We start from the raw sequence: 11,819 nt of genomic DNA, 5'->3' as shown, positions 1-11,819 counted from the left end.
ACTTTTATTTAATGTCTTTAAGTTAGACAATTGGGAGAGCCCTTGCTATGGTGGCTTGTGCTTGACCTCCCTACCAATGGTAGAATGTCCAATGTCCTCCAGGATCCCAATCCTAACCATCAACAAAGACAACCAACAAGCAAGCTATTTACATATCAACATATTTACAACAGCAAAAAATATACACCATTGCAACTCGTCGGCAACAACGCCAATTTTGATAATGAGAAGTATTGTTAGTCTAGATTTTCACAAAATAGAATTCCATCGTTGAAAGTATAGTCTAGACCAACAATTAATTCCCAAGATCAAATATTAAATCCAATACAAAATAACCGAGAGTATTTAACTCTTGGGTCGTCTTTCCTAGGATTTGTAATTAAGTGTACAATTATTGGCTATGGGAGAGAGCATGGGGATTGTGAATGCAAGCAAGGAACAAGAAATGTAAATAGCAATGAAGTAACTTAGCATACAAGAAGGTAAAAGTCAAAGCAATGAAAATGGAAAATAATTGCTAAGAAGGACTCTTGGCAAGAATTGGGTAATTAGGGATTTCTATCCTAGTTGTGGACCACAAATATGGCAGTTGTATGGAATCAATCCAAATTAGTCAATCCTCCTTGAGAATTAGTCAAAAGAGCATAGTTGATCTCAATCCATATGTCCTAGTCAACTCACTAATTACTTAGTGAACGACTAGCGTCAATAGAAACCAAATCAATTAACTATTCTCACACAATGCGGATGGACATCCACAACTCAATTCCACCCAAACATCCAATTTCTTAACCAAGAGTGTGAAAACTAAATATGCAAGAAATTAAACATCAAAGCAATAAAAGTCAAAGCAATTAGATGCAAGAAAAGGAAACTTCAAATGCAAGAAAACATCTTGGCAAGTAATTGAGAGCTAAGGTTACCTTTCTTAGACATTGACCACAAACACATGATTATTATGAAGAGTGAATCCTACTTAGTCAACCTTATATCGAAGATAAGTCAAATAGGCATAGTTAATTCCAATCCCTAAGAACTATGTCAACACTAAGGGGTCACATAGAGTCAAGGGAGACCAAATCAACTAACTACTCTAATATATCAAACAAGAATGGACATCAATGACTCAAGGATTACCAAAGTCAACAATTTTAAGCCAAGAGTGTAGAAAAACTAAGTAGAAACTAAGCCAAGCATTTTATCAAACACTTGGTGTGCATGAGAATAAAATAATATTAAATTGCAATAAAATAAATTCTAAAACTACCAAAGCAAGAAAGTGACAATGATAACTAAAGAAAGCAATAAATGACATGAAAACATAAAATTGCATTAATTGGAATTAGAAAAACAAAAGTGTTCATAACATGAAAAATGCCATAAAAGAGAAAATAACAAAAGAGATGAAGAAGATAAAGACAAGAAAGCATAAAAACATAAATGAAACTACATTAAAGCAAGAATTAAAGTGCTGAAATTAAAAGAAAACTAAGCTAAAAATCCTAATTCTAGAGAGAGGGGGGAGCTTCTCTCTCTAGAAACTAAGAGAAAACATAATAAAAACTAAACCTAACTGCCCCCCATTCATCCTTCTTCAATTTGGCCTTAAATAGCTTCAAAAAATGAGTTGGATTGGGTTTTGGGGGCCCAGAAATCGCTGCCAGCGAGTTGCAATTAATAAGGTCACGTGCAGGGACCTATGCGGTCGCACAGATGTGTCCGTCCGCACACATGCTGAATTCTGACTTGTGCGTACGCATAGTTAGACTTATGTTCACTATAGCAAATTGCATATCATTTTGAAGCCCCGGTCATTAGCTTCTCAATGCCGCTGGAATTGTCTCATTTGGACCTCTGTAGCTCAAGTTATGACCAATTTAGTACAGAGAGGTCAGGGTTGGCAACTTTCCAAATCCTTTATTTCTTGAATTCTTCCCTTTTGCATGCTCTTTTCCTCACTTCTTCAACCCATACTTGCCTTGGAAACCTGAAAATTACTTAACAAATACATCAAGGCACCAAATGGGATTAAAGTGAATAAAATTGACTAAATTAAGCACAAAAGAGCATGTTTTCACTTTCAAGAACAATTTAGGAAGAAATCTCAGAAGCATGCTATTTAGGTGAATAAATGTGGGTTTATGTGATGGAATCCACTCAAATCAAACCAAAATATATTGTAAAATATGGATTCATCAGGTCACATAGAGTCAAGGGAGACCAAATCAACTAACTACTCTAATATATGAACAAGAACGAACATCAATGACTCAAGGGACACCAAAGTCAACAATTCCAAGTCAAGAGTGAAGAAAAACTATTTAAAAACTAAGCCAACCATTTTATCAAACACTTGGTGTACATGAAAATAAAATAATATTAAAATGCATTAAAAATAAATTCTAACTGCCAAAAGCAAGAAAATCATAACAACAACTAAGGAAAGCAATGAATGAACATAAAACATAAAGTGCATTAATTGAAATGAAAGAAATACAAGAGTATTCATAAAATGGAAAATTGACAAAATAAACGAAATGACAAGAGAAATGGAGAAGAATAAAAAAGCAATAATAATAAATGACAAGGAAAAGTAAATAGAAACAAGAATTAAAATTAGAAATTATAAGAAATTAAACTAAAGAACCCTAATTCTAGAGAGAGGGGGAGCTTCTCTCTCTAGAAAACAATCTACATATGCTAATCTCACCCTAATTTCTCCCCCCTTCACATGGAGTAAGGCCTTCCTTCATATAGCACTCAATCAGCTTCAGAAAGTCCCAAAATTGGGCCTTGGAGGCCCAAAAATCACCTCAAGCGATTTGCAATAAATGAGTCACGCGCTGGGACGTGTGCGGACGCACAGGTGTGTGCGTCCGCACACATGCTGATTTTCTTGTTGTGCGTACGCACACATGGTTTTGTGGTTTTTGTGCGTACGCATAGGTGGTTGTGCGCACGCACACTCTAATGTGTGCTACTCCTTTGTTTTCTTCATGTTTTCTCCCTTTGTACATGCTTCCTTCCACTTTTTCCTTGCCAAACTTGCCGCTAGGACCTAAAATCAATCAACAAACATGTCATGGCATCGAATGGCATAAAAGTGGGATAAAAGTGATTAAGATAAGCACAAAATAGCATGTTTTCACATTTAGGCACAATTAAGGGAGAGAATACAAAAGGATGCTATTTAGATGAATAAATGTGGGTTTATATGATGAAATCCATTCAAATCAAACCAAAATATATCGGAAATTATGGATTCATCAATTCCCCCACACTTAAACAATAGCATGTCCTCATGCTAATCACAATCAAAGGAGAAAGATAAGGAGGGAAAGCAATTTATTTAATGCAACTAACTACATGCATGCAACTATACTAGATACTATCTATCTATATCTACACTATGGTTCCTATTGAGTTTGGTAAAAGCACACAAAAGAATCTCAGTCGATCCAAAATAGGAACTTAGGGCCAAGACAAGAAAATATAGCAATATAATTAATGTCCAAGGATTTGATTTGAAATTTTCAAATTAATTTCAACAACTTGCAAGAAGATACAAGATAAGCAATGGAAACATAGAATTGAGCGATTGAACCCCTCACAGGATGTGTTTACACTCTAGTCGCTCAGTGTTTAGGGCTTAATCACTTAATCCTCCTTTAATCATGTTTTCGAAGATTTGCAAGTCATCTAACAATCAACTAATATTTGTTGAATGAATGCAAATATCATGAGGACTTTTGAGGGTTGTAATGGGGCTTAGGTAAGGGTAGGATTAATATGGTTAAGTGGGCTAATAGATTGGATCTTTGGTTAGCTCAAGTATCCCACCTAATCCTATACTAACCTATTTACATAACAAAACAACCTAACTTCCCATCCATTTCTTTTCTCACATTCACTCATGCATTCTTCTTTCCAATTCACATACATATCCATCCTTTATTTAACATTCTTATTATCATTTCTCTTTTTTTTTCAAAAGGTATATACACCCAAAATTTTCCTTTTATCAACAAAAAGAGAGAGATGCATATGTCTTACTTAATAGATGCATGAGGGTTTACCAATTTTCCAACATTTTTCTCAATGAAAACCCAAAGTAATCTAACTACCAATCTTTTCCCACAAATTCCCCCCCACACTTGATTAACGCACACACTCAAACCTAAGCTAATCAAAGATACAATATCAGGACATTATTGGTTTTTCACTTAGGGAAAATGGTGTGCGTAAAATTAGAACAAAGGGGAATTAAAAGGCTCAAAGGTGGTTTACAAAGGTAGATGTAAGGGTTTGCCATATGGGTTGAGTTTAATTTCGAAAAATGGCCTCAATCATACTAAATGCATTCAAAATAACAATTATAGGACATAAAGATTAAAGCGAAACTAAGATTACAATCATAAGAGGAGTTATAACACACAAGAACAGAATTTTGTGGTTGCTAAAGTGCAACCACCCAATTCAAGCTCAAATCTCACCAGGTAATTTGTTCAATCTGTTTTCTATGTTCCTTAAAAAGATATTTCATGCAAGTTCAAAAACAAGTTTTCAAATCTAATCAATGGAATGCCCAAAAAGAGATTTCTTGAAAACTCTTTGTTGTTTTACCAAACTTATTCAATCTAACATGCAACATACAAGTATTTACTATCATATAACTATAAGCATTAAAGAGATATATACAAACAAACCAAACAAAATGCAAATAAGAGCAAAAATTGCAAAAATTGAAGATAAAGAACAAAAAGAGTCTTGCAAAGTGTCTAAGAAAAAAAATTTTACCCCCTTGAAGTTGGCGATCCTCCCCCACACTTAAATAATGCACGGTCCTCCGTGCATGCACATGATCCGGGGTGAAGGATTGTGAGGCTCCACCTTCACCTGGTGGCCTTCGGGGGGCTCCGATTGCTATGTAAACAAATAAACAACAATTGAGGAGAAGTAAGTTGTGGGATGAAAGGCAATGTGTGTATTCTAAATGGACACACAATTTAGAACACAACACATTGGTCAGTTAAAAATAGAAACCACATAATCAAAATAAATAGTATGTTCCTCAATTAAGTAGTCCTAGGTTGCAAATGGAGAATGAGCAAAACTTAAGGCACAAGTAATCCTAGGTAGCTACAAAAGTGAATTGAGTATAAAATATATTGGATAGTGAGATTGTGCAAGTGAAAGCGCAAAGTGAATAAAAAATGGCACAATCAACAATAACCAATTCCATGATGAAAAGAGACTACTTATTCATCCTTAGGCATAAGGAAATAATCACATGTATAAGGTGCTTGTTACAAAAAGTGACAAGTCTTGATAAGAGTCAAGTCAAGTCAACTCAAAAAAAATGCAAGGCATTAACAAGGAACAAATACCTTGTTATGTGATTATATTCACTTAAGAACCATGATGACTAAGTAGCTCAACTCAATTCACTAAGTAAAAGTGCACAATTCATAATGCCAAACAAGGATAAAATTTAATGCATATGGTCATGACAACATATGAATCAAACTAACAATTCATCTAGGCAATTAAACAAAGCTTTAATGCTCAGTGCACATATTCATCAACAATTACACCAAAATTTAAACAAGAAGCAACCCAATCAATCATCAACCAAACACTTGCAATTTATTTAATCAAGAATAATTAAACTAAAACTATATACTTACTAAAATGAGAAATGAAATGCAATGAAAACTAACAAGAACAAGTAGAAAATATGGTGAAAGTAAGAGAAGAGAGGGGTGGAGGGGAAAAGAAGAGAAGGAGTAGAGAGAAGAGAAGAAAAGAAGTATGGTGGGTGAAAATAGGGGTGTGCATATGCACAGGTACGTGTGTGTACGCACACTAGGCGAAAAAGGGGGTTATGCGTGCGCACAACAGCGTGCGGGCGCTGCGAACAGGATGAACATAAGGGCCTATGCGCACGCACAAAGGCGTGTGCGGGCGCACAGAAGGGGAAAAGAGGGGGTGTTCCCACGAACAAGGGGTGCGTGTGCTGCGAGCAGAGGGGTTGTTGACGGTTGTGCGTGCGCACGGTGCTATGTGCATGCACAGGTGTGGTTTTTTTTTTTTTTGAGGAAAGGATCATGTGTGCGGGTGCACACAGGTCCGTGCACTCGCACAAGAGTGACAATGGGGCAGGGTTCATGCGCATAGGCTGTGCCAACGCTCCCACCAGAGTGGTTGCAAGTTGGTGTACGGACACACAAGCTTGTGCGGCCGAACATACAGCGCGAAAAAGGATATGTGTGCGTACGCACGAGTGGGTGCGCATGCACAGGTCGCAGAAAGCAGAGGAATGCGCACGCACAAAGCATGCTGGCGCTGCAAATAGAGGGCAAAATTGTAACGACCAAACTCCCAGTATGCCATGGTCATTGATGAGCGGATAATTTATACGCTTTTTGACATTGTTTTTAGTATGTCTTTAGTAGGATCTAGTTACTTTTAGGGATGTTTTCATTAGTTTTTATGTTAAATTCACATTTCTGGACTTTACTATGAGATTGTGTGTTTTTCTGTGATTTCAGGTATTTTCTGGCTGAAATTGAGGGACTTGAGCAGAAATCAGATTCAGAGGTTGAAGAAGGACTGCTGATGCTGTTGGATTCTGACCTCCCTGCACTCAAAGTGGATTTTCTGGAGCTACAGAACTCGCAATGGCGCGCTTCCAATTGCGTTGGAAAGTAGACATCCAGGGCTTTCCATAAATATATAATAGTCCATACTTTGGCCAGGAATTGACGACGTAAACTGGCGTTCAACGCCAGCCTTCTGCCCAAATCTGGCGTCCAGCGCCAGAAAAGGATCCAAAACCAGAGTTGAACGCCCAAACTGGCACAAAAACTGGCGTTCAACTCCACAAATGGCCTCTGCACGTGCTACACTTAAGCTCAGCCCAAACACACACCAAGTGGGCCCCGGAAGTGGATTTATGCATCAATTACTTACTCATGTAAACCCTAGTGACTAGTTTATTATAAATAGGACCTCTTACTATTGTATTAGGCATCTTTGGATTACCTTATGATCCTTTGATCACGTTTTGGGGGCTGGCCATCTCGGCCATGCCTGGACCTTCACTTATGTATTTTCAATGGTAGAGTTTCTACACTCCATAGATTAAGGTGTGGAGCTCTGCTGTTCCTCAAAGATTAATGCAAAGTACTTCTGTTTTCTATTCAATTCATCTTATTTCGCTTCTAAGATATCCATTCGCACCCAAGAACATTATGAAGGTGATGATTATGTGTGACGCTCATCATTCTTCTCCCTTATGAACGCGTGCCTGACAAACACTTCAGTTCTACATGAATTAAGCTAGAATGAGTATCTCTTAGATCTCCTAACCAGAATCTTCGTGGCGTAAGCTAGAATGATGGCGGCATTCAAGAGAATCCGGAAGGTCTAAACCTTGTCTGTGGTATTCCGAGTAGGATTCAATGAATGAATGACTGTGACGAGCTCCTAACTCGCGATTGCAGGGCGTTAGTGACAGACGCAAAAGGATAGTAAATCCTATTCCAGCATGATCGAGAACCGACAGATGAATAGCCGTGCCGTGACAGGGTGCGTGAGCATATTATTCACTGAGAGGATAAGATGAAGCCATTGACAAGGGTGATGCCTCCAGACGATTAGCCGTGCCGTGACAGGGCATTGGATCATTTTCCCGAGAGATGACCGAAAGTAGCCATTGACAGTGGTGATGTATCACATAAAGCCAGCCATGGAAGGAAGTAAGACTGATTGGATGAAGATAGCAGGAAAGCAGAGGTTCAGAGGAACGAAAAGCATCTCCATTCGCTTATCTGAAATTCCTACCAATGAATTACATAAGTATCTCTATCCCTATTTTATTATATAATATTCGAAAACACCATTATCAATTTATATCTGCCTGACTGAGATTTACAAGGTGACCATAGCTTGCTTCATACCAACAATCTCCGTGGGATTCGACCCTTACTCACGTAAGGTATTACTTGGACGACCCAATGCACTTGCTGGTTAGTTGTATCGAAGTTGTGACAATCATGAATTAAGATCAGAGCACCAAGCTTTGAAGCCATTACCAGGATTTGTTCGAGCCTGGAGATCACAATTTCGTGCACCAAGTTTTTGGCGCCGTTGCCGGGGATTGTTTGAGTTTGGACAACTGACGGTTCATCTTGTTGCTCAGATTAGGTAATTTTCTTTTTGTCTTGTTTTCAAAAAATTTTTCAAAAATCTTTCAAAAATTCTTCTTTTGTTTTCGAAAAAAAATAAAAATGTTTTCAAAAATTTTATTCAAAATTTTTAAGAATGAATTCTAGTGTTTCATGAAGCATGTGAAGCCTGGCTGGCTGTAAAGCCATGTCTAAATTCTTTTGGACTGAGGCTTCCAACCATCAGCTCTTACACGACTGTAGGGTATGTCAGGCGTGTCATGTCTGAATTACATGCTGAAGCTTGGCTGGCCATTGGCCATGTCTAGTGTTTTGGACCGGAGCTTTCATTGAAAGCTTGGCTGGCTAGTGAGCCATGTCTAATTCCTGGACTGAAGCTTTAGACTAAGAATGCAAGATTCCTGGAATTCATATTAAAAATTTTGGAATCCTTATTTTTCTTTTTCAATTAATTTTCGAAAATTCAAAAAAAAATTAGAAAATCATAAAAATCAAAAATATTTTTGTGTTTCTTGTTTGAGTCTTGAGTCATGTCATAAGTTTGGTGTCACTTGCATATGCATCTTGCATTTTTCGAAAATTCATGCATTCATAGTGTTCTTCATGATCTTCAAGTTGTTCTTGGTAAGTCTTCTTGTTTGATCTTGATAATTTTTTGTTTTGTGTCTTTTCATGTTTATCATATGCATTTTTGAATTCTTAGTGTCTAAGCATTAAAGAATTCTAAGTTTGGTGTCTTGCATGTTTTCTTTGCATTAAAAATTTTTCAAAATTGTGTCTTGATGTTCATCATGACATTCATAGGGTTCTTGGTGTTCATCTTGACATTCATATCATTCATACATGCATTCATTGTTTTGATTCAAAAATTTCATGCATTGCATCTTTTTAGTGTTTTTCTCTTGCATCATAAAAATTCAAAAATCAAAAAAATATCTCTCCCTTTTTCTCTCATCAAATTCGAAAATTTGAATTGACTTTTTCAAAAATTTTTAAAATCAAGTTGTTTCTTATGAGTCAAATCAAATTTTCAATTTGAAAATCTTATCTTTTTCAAAATCTTTTTCAAAAATCAAATCTTTTTCAAAATTATTAGTTATTTTTGAAAATTCCAAAAATATTTTTCAAAAATCTTTTTCTTATTTTTATACCAAATTTTCGAAAATAACATAAACAATTAATGTTTTGATTCAAAAAATTGAAGTTTGTTACTTGCTTGTTAAGAAAGATTCAAACTTTAAGTTCTAGAATCATATCTTGTGATTTCTAATGAATCAAGTCATTAATTGTGATTTTAAAAATCAAATCTTTTTCAAAACTAATTTCAATCATATCTTTTCAAAAATATCTTCTTATCTTATCTTTTTCAAAAATATCTTTTCAAAATATCTTTTCTAACTTCCTAACTTCTTATCTTTTTCAAAATTTGTTTCAACTAACTAACTAACTTTTTGTTTGTTTCTTAACTTTTTCAAAACTACCTAACTAACTCTCTCTCTCTCTAATTTTCGAAAATATCTCCCCCTTTTTCAAAAATTTCTTTTTAATTAACTAATTATTTTTTATTTTTTATTTTTGATTTCAAAAATTTTCGAAAATCACTAACTCTTTTTCAAAATAATTTTCGAAAACTATTTCTCCCCCATCTCATTCTATTTATTCATTCATATCCTAACATCTCATCTCACATCTCTTCCATCCGTACAGTTGTGTTTCTTCCTTTACATCACATTCTTTGTCTCCCCCTCTTTTCTTCCACTCACAAAGGGATCCCTATACTGTGGTATAAAGGATCTCTATTATTATTATTATTTTTCTGTGCTTTCTTCTTTGTCATATGAGCAGGAGCAAGGATAAGAACATTCTTGTGGAAGCAGATCCAGAACCTGAAAGGACTCTGAAGAGAAAATTAAGAGAAGCTAAATTACAACAATCCAGAGATAACCTTTCAGAAATTTTCGAACAGGAAAAGGAGATGGCAGCCGAAAATAATAATAATGTAAGGAAGATGCTTGGTGACTTTACTGCACCTAATTCCAATCTACATGGAAGAAGCATCTCCATTCCTGCCATTGGAGCAAACAACTTTGAGCTGAAACCTCAATTAGTTTCTCTGATGCAGCAGAACTGCAAGTTTCATGGACTTCCATCTGAAGATCCTTTTCAGTTCTTGACTGAATTCTTGCAGATATGTGATACTGTTAAGACTAATGGAGTAGATCCTGAAGTCTACAGGCTCATGCTTTTCCCTTTTGCTGTAAGAGACAGAGCTAGATTATGGTTGGATTCTCAACCCAAAGACAACCTGAACTCTTGGGATAAGCTGGTCACGACTTTCTTAGCCAAGTACTTTCCTCCTCAAAAGCTGAGCAAGCTTAGAGCTGATGTTCAAACCTTCAGACAGAAAGAAGGTGAATCCCTCTATGAAGCTTGGGAAAGATACAAACAGTTGACCAAAAAGTGTCCTTCTGACATGCTTTCAGAATGGACCATCCTGGATATATTCTATGATGGTTTATCTGAGCTATCAAAGATGTCACTGGACACTTCTGCAGGTGGATCCATTCACCTAAAGAAAACGCCTGCAGAAGCTCAAGAACTCATTGACATGGTTGCTAATAACCAGTTCATGTACACTTCTGAAAGGAATCCTGTGATTAATGGGACGCCTATGAAGAAGGGAGTTCTTGAAGTTGATACTCTGAATGCCATATTGGCTCAGAATAAAATATTGACTCAGCAAGTCAATATGATCTCTCAGAGTCTGCATGGAATGCAAGCTGCATCCAACAGTACTCAAGAGGCTTCTCATGAAGAAGAAGCTTATGATCCTGAGAACCCTGCAATAGCAGAGGTGAATTACTTAGGTGAACCTTATGGAAACACCTATAACTCAACATGGAGAAATCATCCAAATTTCTCATGGAAGGATCAAAAGCCCCAACAAGGCTTTAATAATGGTGGAAGAAACAGGTTTAGCAATAGCAAGCCTTTTCCATCATCAACTCAGCAACAGACAGAGAACTCTGAACAAAATGCTTCTAATTTAGCAAATCTAGTCTCTGATCTATCTAAGGCCACTGTAAGTTTCATGAATGAAACAAGGTCTTCCATTAGAAATCTGGAAGCACAAGTGGGCCAGCTGAGTAAAAGGATCACTGAAATCCCTCATAGTACTCTCCCAAGCAATACAGAAGAGAATCCAAAAGGAGAGTGCAAGGCCATTGACATAAGCGCCATGGCCGAACCTGTGAGGAGAGGAGAGGACGTGAATCCCAAGGAGGAAGACCTCCTGGGACGTCCAGTGATCAATAAGGAGCTTCCCTCTGGGGAACCAAAGGACTCTGAGGCTCATCTAGAGACCATAGAGATTCCATTGAACCTCCTTATGCCCTTCATGAGCTCTGATGAATATTCTTCTTCTGAAGAGAATGAGGATGTTACTGAAGAGCAAACTGCCAAGTTTCTTGGTGCAATCATGAAGCTGAATGCCAAATTATTTGGCATTGATGCTTGGGAAGTTGAACCTCCCTTGTTCATCAATGAACTAAGTGATCTGGATCAACTGACATTGCCTCAGAAGAGACAGGATCCTGGAAAGTTCATAATCCCTTGTACCATAGGCACCAT

At 36.8% G+C, this 11,819-nt stretch overlaps 1 non-coding gene across 1 annotated transcript; it reads right to left on the bottom strand.

Moving 5' to 3' along the window:
• Positions 1-10,560: 10,560 nt before the first annotated feature.
• LOC112767654 (small nucleolar RNA R71) lies at positions 10,561-10,668 on the bottom strand. Its single transcript, XR_003185095.1, has one exon. It is a non-coding gene; the product is annotated as a small nucleolar RNA R71 (small nucleolar RNA).
• Between the last annotated feature and the right edge of the window lie 1,151 nt (positions 10,669-11,819).

Source organism: Arachis hypogaea, chromosome 17 (assembly GCF_003086295.3).
Source record: "Arachis hypogaea cultivar Tifrunner chromosome 17, arahy.Tifrunner.gnm2.J5K5, whole genome shotgun sequence".
NCBI lineage: Eukaryota > Viridiplantae > Streptophyta > Magnoliopsida > Fabales > Fabaceae > Arachis > Arachis hypogaea.
Note: the sequence above shows the minus strand (reverse complement) of the source record. Positions and strands in the feature narration are given on the sequence as shown.